This window comes from Anser cygnoides, chromosome 3 (genome assembly GCF_040182565.1).
Source record: "Anser cygnoides isolate HZ-2024a breed goose chromosome 3, Taihu_goose_T2T_genome, whole genome shotgun sequence".
Taxonomy (NCBI): domain Eukaryota; kingdom Metazoa; phylum Chordata; class Aves; order Anseriformes; family Anatidae; genus Anser; species Anser cygnoides.
The window spans coordinates 7,651,238-7,662,566 of record NC_089875.1 but is presented as its reverse complement, the minus strand read 5'-3'; the positions used below and the strand labels follow the sequence as shown (position 1 = coordinate 7,662,566).

Genomic DNA, 11,329 nt, shown 5'->3' with positions numbered 1-11,329 from the left:
AGCTCCATTTGAACCCTCAGCTGCAGGAAATTGCCTGATGGTGGCAGCGTGGCTCTCATGTGGTCGGTCCCTCTGACACCAAACACTACAGTGCAACTTTCCTATGCCAATTTGAGCTAAATTTACGTATAAGTTGAAGGAAGAAGAGAAAGAAGAGTCTCAATTAAGGGCTAAAACTGCTCCAAGACCAGATTCTCTTGGATTACACCAAAATTCTGATCTTTCCACATTATTTCCGTGAACAACAGCCCAAGTTAATAGGACCTAAAAATACCCCAAACACATTTTTGGTTTTGCAAACAGTGTTTCATTCATGCATGTCTGCCTGGTGATGCATCATTACAATTGTAATGAGATAGCTGCCAGCCCTGGAAGGGTATATTGCTTAGTGTACCTGGAATGCTAAAGAGGGACTGAAGCTGTTATACAAGATGAAAATGAGTTTCACTATGTAGAAATGAGAGTGAGATTAAGGTAGGCCCGGAGCTAGAAGTTACTTGAGCTTCTCAAATGGTCCAGGGCCACGGCCACCCCCGTTTTAGACACTCCTCCCCAACGCAAGCAGCAGCAAAAGCATCCCTTAGATCAATGCTGACCCCAGGAACGACCCCAGCTACACACCAGGGACAGGGTCAGGCGTTCAGGTGGCAACTGCACCCACTTGCACAGATGGGTGGCTTTGCTGCTTGAGATGAGATGTACCGCAAATAGGGAAAATAAACCAACCCTAAATTAAAGTGCTTCCAACGTAACGCAATTACACTACATAATGTTTACTTATCTTACATACACTCAAAGAGAAGATAAATGTCTAGTAAAAACCACAATCCACTATTAAACAGCTATAAAATACTTTGCTGTCTTCCCATTTCAAAAGCTCCCATAGTATAAATAGTGGTCAAAAGTTCAGTGAACTGTCTTGTAGACTGGTGCTCCATTCAAACCGTGCTATTTCCAGAGAGTCTCCTGACACCGTATCTAATTTCCAAAATGAATATGCTTTAATTTTCCTTCTTCATGCATTGTGCTTTTTCCTCATTTAAAACAGCAACAGCCTCTGGCAGTAAAGGACATCACATTTCTGTGTGAGATGAAGCTTTTTCCCCCCTATATGCGGGAGAATGGCATGGGTCAAGGGAGAAAAAATGTATGCAAAAAACATCACACCCCACTGACCCCAGTATATTTTACATTACAATTTTGCCATTTCCAATATAGGTTCATTTTGCAGCGGACCATATCAGCCATATTTCAGGATTTACAAAAAAAAAATAAAAATTCAGTACCTGGAGCATTGTCTGCATACAGTATGTCCTAATGCAATATACGGATTGTCTTATTAATGTGTAGTGTAGCTTGCAGAGAACACATGCGCATGCAGGGAATACTTATGCATGCTGAGGAGGCAGCACAGGTGTATGTACAGTGGATTTGTACATACATTCAATTATATCTGCAGATAATACTCAAGTGCATTTTTACTTCTCAAAAAGCAGCCAGCCATACACTGCAGGTGAAACCCCTGAAATCAGGGTGGGGGGCTCGGTGAGGAAGGGTTTTGCCCCATAAGCCCTCCTCCCCTGAGCCATTAAAGTCCCCACGATGGGGTACCTGACACAGGTTCAGACATTTAGGCAGAGGCTACCATGCTTTCAATGGACAACAAAAACAGCTTTATCTGCTACACACACGAAAAGGCCTCGCCACACTTCCAGCACAGGCAGGGATAATTCAGAGCCTGATTCAAAAAGCACGGGAGGTCCAGGTGGCTTCTCAGGGCTTGGCCACTGTCCTTTGCCCACTAAGTGTTTTAACAGAGGTCAGCTGTGACTGCCAACTCACCATTGAGTTTAGCTGGCACACCTGAAGCTTGTGTTGATGCCTTGGGGTGGGTTTGAAACTGCGGCATGGAGGACAAGATCACCCTTTGTTCTCCCAACCATCCTCCAAGACCAGGGACCCCAGGAAAAGGATGCAGTGGAAACCTGGGGCAGCCCCCATTTTAAGCAGGGATAAAGCCACCAATCTCAGTCAGAGCCTAGGTGCTGCCAAAGTGTCTTCTGCACATTTCACTTCAAAACGTTGGTACTTTCATTGAGTGATGCAGGTAAAGTTAGAGAGGTGTCTGCAGGAGTAGAGATGTCTACCTAAGAAAAAGCTACCCACATAGTCAACAGGAGCATTGCCTAAGACCATAACAATTTTGACTTCATGTCCAACAAAGACCATAATGCTCACAGAACTGACAGGTTTGACCATTACAAACAAAATCATCATCTACTATTTTGACAGAAAATCAAAGAAGTTTGACTTTCTTAAAAAGTACCAATTCCCTTAAAATCTTGCTGCTATCTACAGACAGCTGGGTAAAGGCTCACAAGATGGGCATATCTCTTCCATACAGATATCTGAAAGTTAACCATGCTGACAAAGCAGAATCACATAAAGGGAGCTAAAAATAGGCAGGCAGATAGAAGCATAGTAATAATAATAATAACAGTTTATCACCATACAAAGACAAAAATCACCATCTTTCATATTACACAACTATTTCAACTCGCAACTATCATAGAAAGAAGCAACTTTATGTCCTACAGGCATCCAACTTCTGCTTATCATCTCAAAAAACCTCAAAGCACTATCACACTACAAAGCTTTAAGACTTTAGGGGACAACAGACTTACCTGAAGTTCAGAGTAGCCCAAGATGAGGAGACCCACCTGGAGTTTAGATGGAAATGTTCAGAGGGACAGCAAAGCAGCTGAAGACAGCGGTGTCTGGAAGCAGTTCACAGTAAAGCTGCATTCACCAGGAGCAAACTCCAACTCAAACCATAGTGGAAACAGTTCCACAGATGTTTGAGAGGCACTACTTGACTCCTGTTAACTCAAAGGGCTGAATATTTCTGTTAAAAACAAAGAATTTCAGTTTCTTTATCCCTTAGCACTATCGCTTGCAGATGCTCTACATCCATACCCTGCCAGCTCAGCTCTCCAAACCCTGTCTCAGCACACCCCAAATCCTGGTGTAGAAGTCCTTCTGGGTGAGATAGAGCTCCTTGGGTTATTTCAAAGCTCTGGACAAGGAATTAGAGTGAGGACTGGTCAGGGCACTATGGGAAAAAGGCCTCCTTTAACAAGAGGTTACTTTAATGGGAACCTACCCTTTAACAGCTGGGTGCCTTGAGAAACTGGGGATGGGATATAGGAGTACTCTGCTGAAAATGAACCTAAATGCAATTGCAAGAGCAGCATTTTTTGTTATTTTAAGTAAAAAGGATAAAAAATGCAATATTTTCTTCAGCTGTTAGCTCTCTTAAATGTCAAAGAGAGGCATCCTGTTGCCTGGGAAGTTGTGGACTTGTGGCTCAACAGGTTTGCTTGCTTATTGTCAGCATTTACCTGAACTGATTTTTAATAAAAGCCTCAAAGAAAGGAAATTTTCTGCCTAGAGATGAGGCACTGGGAACCTGAGCAGGAGCCCCTGAGAATTGCTGAGTACTCAGTGCGAGTCAGTTCCAGCCCCGATATATTCTGTTCCTTCATGATTGCAAATCCCCTCTGTGATGCTCTGCAAGAGACCTGCTTTTCTGTAAGCAGTTATTGGACAGGAACCTGGTGGTGGTGTTTACCTCCACGGTCTCAAGAATTTCCGCATCTCTGTGGCAAATGTTGCTGTGCTTCAAGTGGCCAATTCGAGCCAACTAGATGTGATCGAGGGCAGAACTTGGTCCTTTATATATTCATCTAGGGCTTTGAACTTATCAAAATGAACCTTGATTTCATAAAATAATAATAATAATAAATAATAATAATAATAATAATGTTCCCTTTGGCTTCAGAGCACCAGTTCCATTGAAGCACTGCCTATTGAAAGTTCAACTGCTAATGGCAAGCTATTTTGAAAAGGGAAAAGTCTGGAGGCAAATTATGAGGGAAAGAATAGATATTAATCATTTTTAAAGTCATTCTGTCTCAGGCATTATTTTCCTTTTCTTTCATTATTCATGATGAGTTTTTTGCTTCAAGGCCAAGTGAATTCATAGGGCCTGACCCATCCAAATACAACCACGACTGTCTGAACAATGCACCCTGGCTGAGTCTACTGATAACAAAGAGTCCAAATGGAAAGGAAAAAAATATAATTCTAAACAGTAAATCTAAACACACATAGAAGTATAATTCTTCTTCTGATCAATTCATTTCCTAGTGCTTGCTAGACTGTGTTCCCATCCCAGCCACCCTGGGGGATTTGCAGTATGGGAGTCCCCAGAAGCCTCTCTCTTTGTTTTGCTGTTTCTCTGCTTCTACCTTTAGTGCCTCTAAAGCCAGCTTTGCTATGTCAAGCCTCTAGGGCCTTGAGAAATCACAAAATTTCCTCTTCTCTTTCCTTTTTTAGTTTAATTCCAGAGTTAATGGAAGCTCAGCCAATTCGTTCATAACTTGGGTAACCTGTACTGCCTTTTGCTGCAGGGCAAAAGTGGACACCAGGAAGAAGTAAGCTTAGAGATATTTGCAGCTTTCTGCAGAGAAATTAAAGGGCTTAGAAGAAAACTCTCTCCCAGGAGAGTTGTTGTGTTTTTTTTCTTTTTTTCCCCAAAAGCTCTCTTGGGAGAGATTTTTTCCAATTTGGGTGTGGAGAGCCCCAGGATTGCTGGAGGTAGAATCAAGCATTAGGACATGGGTGAACACTGTGTCTGTAGCAACTTGTTCTTGCCAGAGAATGAGAGAGACTGGGAAGAAGTTTTCGGAGTGGAAGCAATGACAATTTGTGGACCTATTTTCTCCTTCTCCTCTGGTAATTCTCAGCACCCCCAGGTAGCCCCATCTTTGTACGTTGCCAAAGAAAAATTGGAACTCAGAGTTCCCTTTGCTTCAGGGAAAACAAAACAAAACAAAAACATTACTTGGGTATATTTATATATGTAACCGTGTTTCCCAGAAGACAAGAGTTTGCAATGGAATATCTTTGGCAACCTTGAAGATAACTGCTGTACTTTGGGTACTCTGAATAAACTCAACAACGTGTATCCTCACTCAGGCTCTGCAGATGCAAGCATCTGCAGAACATGCTGTTAATAATTAATATAATTGTATAAACCCCTAGGTATATAAATACACAGACAGATCCTCACATTTTGCCTGTTTCTCTGTAACAAATATCCAAACTGAAACAAATTTAACAAGATACATTATACAAATCTGCAGACAGAAGTTGTATCAAAATTTTAACTATCTTCAGCAAGAAAGCGCTTCTATTTCCAGTAACGCTGGCAGCATATACTGTAGCTAGGCAGCCACATTTATTTTCAATTATCATTTTTGCCTTTTTAAACAGCATAATGAAATGCCTGGTAAATTATACATTTTTGTAAAACACAAACTTGTCTCTTTATTTGCAGCTCAAGTCTTGCAGTATCATTTTGTCTGTATTAGTTCTAGCTCTTTATGAGAGGCCAATTACTTTTCTTAGCTGTAACATGCAGAGTATGATAGCTTACTCACCAGTCCTCACGGAGATGCAGCCTGATGCAGTGTGGCCACATCTAAGGCTCAGACCTTTGGAGAAAAGGGCAAAGGACTCCAGCACCCTGTTCGCCATAAGAGCACCCATGCTCATTTGGTTCCATGTTCAACACCTAAGATTTCCAACCCACCCTTTGCTAAACAAAATAGTTTTTAGGGAAAACAACAACAACAACAAAAAAATGTGCATAGCTGCTCCCCCCAGTCTCCCTTTAGAAAGATGATCTCCTGGCAGATGGAACTCAATATGCTGTCTCCCAGATCCTAAGAAACTCTGAAAATAAAAAGTTCACTTCACTTACACCAATGGGCCATATAGATGCATATCTACAGTTCTCAATTCCCTGTCTCTTTAACTGGCACTCTGAACTAGTGAACACTTCCTTAATCTTGCCCCATTATCATCCTAATAGTACCTCCCGATATTCATAAATGTCTAGCAAGACTTTCAGCTATTTTGTATGAAGATGAAATATCCAGCTAAATTGAGAAGATTACCACATCACCACATAAATCAGTGACAGGCTGCGTGTTATTACAGTTGATTTTTGTTGACAGTTGGCTGTAGGCAGTTGTGTTTCAAATGCCTTTTTTCACTGGGAAATTAAACAAAATTCCATGCAAAATGCAGCCCTCCAGTTCAAAAACTGTAAATCCAAAATTAGCATTTCATACTTTAAAAGGTAGCACAGCACAATTTTCCATTGAAAGGTCTGTACAGTTGTCACAAATGGGTGCTTCACACATGACACTAATACTACTGATGCCTTTTAAGAAAGCCACCTTTCTCTGATATTATTTTCTTCTCCTAATAATCTGCATACACTATAGTTCATCCCTATGGAAAAGAAAGAGAGCTCACTTACTTATCTCTCATATGGGAGCATTATGCTTTCAGCAATTCAGACAGATAGGCTGGATTGGAGGGGGGTGGGTTGCCGAATCCTCCACGATAAGAGGGAACGAATTGTGGCCAGTGAAAGGTTAATCTTCCCTCTTCCAGTTCCTCCTTCCATCTCAGTGTAACCTGGATAGTGAAGAAAATACAAGACTTAAGAAGTGAAAAGACACACCAGCACAAAACGCCATTCATACTGGACTGTGTTGCACTTTATATACAATGGTCACACATGACCTAATTAAAGAAAAAACATTGCTAGAAGTCAGAAAAGCAGCTTGGGTGACACAAGAGAGGACTAGAAGTTGCATAGGATTTTCTGCTTCCTGCAGCTGCTACTACCATTTTTTGCCTCGGATATTGCTTGCCACTAAACTACTTTTATATGGACTCTGGTGGCAGCAAATAGCCTAAGCAGCAGTAGCTGAGGTGGAGAACCTTCCCCATCTCGAGATGGATTCCTGATGTCATTGGATGCTAGATTAGAAAACACCACCACAAGAAGGTTACAACTTTGGCTATGTATAACAAAGGGTATTACGGCAAAGAATTTTGATGTTTACTCCTGACCACGAGGACGGACATATAACGGGATTTGTCAGCCAGAAGATGCTACAGGAGTCTTCGCACAAACGCTTCGCTGGCAGCTAACTGGCTGCTGGCCATGGAGAGGCAAATACCCTCTGGTCATTACTCCCTGGGCTGACAAACACATCGCCAGCCATTTGCAGCTGGTCTGTTCTTCCCCCAGGGTAAGAGGTGTAGGGCCTGAGGGGTGATGCCCCACATGCAGTACCGTCCTGTCTCCCAGCCCTGCCCCTGGAGGTGAGCGAAGGCTGCAGAGTCCACCTGGTGCTGTCTGAGCTGCGTAACCCCACTGCTCGTCACCGAGCAGGAAACGCGTCCACAGTAAGCAGTGCCAGTACAATTAGGTATTTCAATCAATATTGAAATGACTTCATCTGACTTCATCATCAGGCATTTTAAACAGCTGCTTCTCTCTCATTTGCACATAGCTGGGTCAGGGTTTAGTTTTACAGCATGTGCCAAATCTTTCCCTGGTGTCACTCTAATGGCAGAACCAGACAAGCCATCCATGGGAGCCTGGCCCCAACCATCCATGACGTGCCAAGGTACATCACATTTTGTACTGCTGCTTAATTAGTTGTGTAGCTGACCATCTCTTGTCGTTGCTGACATTTTGTATGAAAATAGTCCCACTTCATACTCGGAAGTAATAGGAGATGGGAGAGACAGAAAATTGCAAGGTTGGAAAAAAATTACGAAGCTGTTATTTTTTATTTCCTCAGATTTAAACAACAACAGACGATACCCATGCAAAAAGCTCTTGACACTCTACTAATGATTAGATTTGCATCTGATTACAGACAAAGACTAAATGAATTGAGACAAATCATCACAACGAGATACTGGTTGCTTACCAGTTGCCCTGCTGGGAAACAGGAGCTGGCCAAGAAGGGTGGAAAATGGCAGCACAAGAGCAAATGGTGAATACAATGGAGCTATCCGAGTTGTCTGTTGAGGAGAGAATGGAAACATGCCCAAGCTTTGCCCTTGAGTGAACTGCAGCCTTGAATGACTTCAGGTAGCATTTGTCCAAGAGTAGAAATATTTATACTTAAGATCTTTACAGAATATTACACTATCCATAAAAAGGATTATGCCACTAGTACGTTCTCTTGCAGCTCTATGTGCACATATTATATCTTAACATCTGATTTCCAATGAATATTTCTTGTAATTCTCCAAAACACGTTAAGAAGTGGCCTCCTATTTCCGCTTGGCAAGACCTCCTATTTCTGCAGCAAGACCCACAATGGCAGCAGGCACAGCTAGTAAGGTCAATTTAAGACTGTGACAACAGGCTCTCTTTTCTCTCTTCTCCTTTTGGGGTCTTTATGCAGTGGTCAAAAGCCCAGCTGGAAGAGTGTGGCTCACTGGGAGGCAGGAGGTTCCCTGGGAAGGCAAGGCAGTGAGACAGAGACCAAACTGGGAGCATGAAGAAGAGCAGTCCTCAGGGAAAACACAATTTCCCGATCAAAAAAAGTCCTACACAAATACAAAGCAGTGAAAACAAAACACATTTTACATACAAAGCTGCCTGCTCTGATAAAGATGGAAAACTGAAGTGAAAGATCACTGGGGAAAAAGGGCTGAGCTGAATGAGACGTTATGGCCAAGAATAACACTTGAAATGCTGCACTTGAAATGTCTGATGAGGACTGCAGTTCCAGGCAGAAGGTGATGGCAGGAGGACAGACAGTTTGTATACACAGACAGGTATTTTGTAGCGTATTAAAAACCCAAGAAGTGAGGCATCCGCACGTGCGTTCAGAGACATGAGAGGCTGCTCAGCCCGTGGTACAGGGGAGGCCACCTGTGGGACGATGTTCCTGCAAGCAGGATGCAGACAAGTTGACAGGGAGGAGGGACAGTTTGGGCACATGTGCACCCTCACTCCGACTGGAGAAAAGCTTGGTGCCAGGGGCTGGCCAAGTAGACGTAAGAACTTTGCTTGAGGAGGAACCCAGCAGCAAAGCCCAGACACAGCACAGCAAAGCTAATGTTGTGGTAAGGCAGCACCAAGCAGCCTCATCAAACAAGTCAGCGAACTCACACAAAGAACACAACAGCTGAAATGAATTTATACAGAGAAGATGAGGCAATTCGGGGTGGTGGGAGCACATGATGCAGAGGGGCTGAAGAAGGTACACAAAGTCCACGTGGTGGCACAGGTCATGAATGTGGCAGCTGGTGGCAGAGCAGGTCACCCAAAGAGCTTGCACAGCTTTAGATATGGGAAGTTTTCTTGCCATTCCTCGTCATGTAATTCTTTAAAACTTCTATGTCTTTAAAACTTTTGGTTTTGGCATCCCTACAGACATTGTGTAATAGGAAGAGTCACTGGATTTGTTGTTTCAGCAAATGTAAAGGTAAAAGCAGCCCTTCCATCCATCTGGCGTCATTTTCTGCAAGGCTCAGGTGATTACATCGCAGCAGTTATCTTTGTACCAAACCCAGCAAGATGTGATGAAATTGTAGTGCTCATTTCAGAGACATCCGGCCTTGACTGAAAGGTCTCACTCGGCTTTGGATCGTAAGCCCAGGGATGTCATAAGAACAAATCAATTATTCTGCAAATGAAGGGAAATACTTTACAAATTTCAGTTGAACTAAGTAAAGAAGAGAAATAAATCTGTAAACCATCAAGCAGTGCGTCTGTTTATAATTATTATCATGCAAGAAATATAATGTTAGTTGAGCAACATAATTCTTTTTGTGTTTTGGGATTTCCTAGTTTGCATCTTTTTGCCTACAGATCTAGATCTCCAGAGCAGATAAATTTGTTTTCCTGGTGCTGCATATAAATGGATCTTGACAGGAAATTTCTCCTTTCAAAGTATCGTTCGCATGGCTGTATTCAGAAGACTCAGTTCAAATACTGCTCCTCGCTTTGTTCTTGTAAGTTGTGAGTAATACCCAGGCTTGCTCACATGGTGAGCTGCACTCATGACAGCATTCCTGAAATAACGCTGGCTGGCCATCACTCACAAGGCTCAAGCCTTTCAGTCTCTCCTGACTCCAGGCTCATTGGTGTTAGCAGTTGAAGCTGGGTTTAGCTGCTGGCCAAATAACAAAGGTACACTGGCTTAATGCACCGTCTTGAGTTGAGGTGCCCAGAAACTGTTCAGGAAAAAAATAAAGTTATAAAATAACCTAAAGGGTGTGAGAATCAGAGCTAAGATTTAGTATTTTTGAACAGTTCTCACCCTTCCTCTTGGGACTGCAGTTGATCTTTGATCGTTTCCCTCATTTACAAATGCTGTCATCTCACCATTCTCCTCCTACTCTGTATCATTAACACAAATCTGGAAACAATGGCTTTCTCACTGCTAAAACATTGCAACATCCAACTATTTGTTTCCTCTTCTAAAACAGATCATTCATTATAGCCCATATCCCCAAAAGAATTTTATCACTTGAAACCTGTTTGCAGTGAATCTAAAGTAGCTGGAAAACCATCTTCTCAGAAATTCCTGCGTGTGCTGGAGCCGACTTCTGGAAGCCCAATAAAGTGCCGAGTCCCTCTGCAGGCAATATCCATTTTTCTTCTTTCTGATACAGTCTCCGGCAGTAACCCCTGCAGCTGTTCATGATCCATTTTTGCTGCTGAAATTCACTGCTGGGCTACACTAACTCTTGCACCCACTTCATCCCGGAGAGTTGCGATAATTGCCTCCTGGCTTCACCGCTCCCACCACCTCCATGCTTATCACAGAGGTCAGCTTTCCTTTTCTCTCTCCTCTAACAAACTCGTTATTTGCTGGTTTCTCTTGCAATGGGCAGGATGCTGCTCCCTGGCTCTTGCCCTAGTCCTGTTTTCTTGGCGTTTGTGAAGCTCGTTTGAATACTTCGTCTCAAAGGGACATCTCTACCTCTCAGCACTAGAGCATAGCATTTTACTTTATTTTCCAGGGTCCCCAGCAGCAGAGTGTTGGGGTGAACAGTGGCCTGCGTCAGGGAATGTGACTGAAATACATTTACTTGCAACTCTGGGAACTGTGTGAGCAGGGTTTTTCCCAAAAGTCCTGGGCAGCCATTAGAATTAAGGTGATTTTTGTAAAAAATCTAAATAGAGGTAACATACTTCTTTTTACTTTTTTTTTGCAACCCAGTAACATTAAAATATATTAAAGCTGAGGCACAGGACCCAAATTGGCTAACTACTGCTGGAAAAGGAAAAATGCTGAATATAAAACAAAATTCTGCAAATTTATCCTATGGCTGCTAACTGTGAAGGTAGCTATAGGTACGCAATATTTACCATCAGGGAAGCTCAGATGAGGTCTTCCCTTTGAACACTTGACAGCCAAAGATAAACCCC

The 11,329-nt window shown here is 42.6% G+C and overlaps 1 long non-coding RNA gene across 4 annotated transcripts in view; it reads right to left on the bottom strand.

Moving 5' to 3' along the window:
• Positions 1–2,684: 2,684 nt before the first annotated feature.
• Positions 2,685–11,329, bottom strand: part of LOC106036625 (uncharacterized) — a 45,201-nt gene continuing 36,556 nt past the window's right edge. The window contains exons 5-7 of one of the 4 annotated variants that reach the window (XR_001207470.3): positions 6,392–6,552; positions 5,505–5,590; positions 2,685–2,777 (exon numbers count right to left, since the gene is read on the bottom strand). This is a non-coding gene — a long non-coding RNA (uncharacterized lncRNA). Of the gene's footprint in view, positions 2,778–4,828; positions 5,591–6,391; positions 6,553–11,329 lie in introns of those variants that run through there. The other 3 variants (XR_001207469.3, XR_007162234.2, XR_007162233.2) reach the window with 3 other exon arrangements.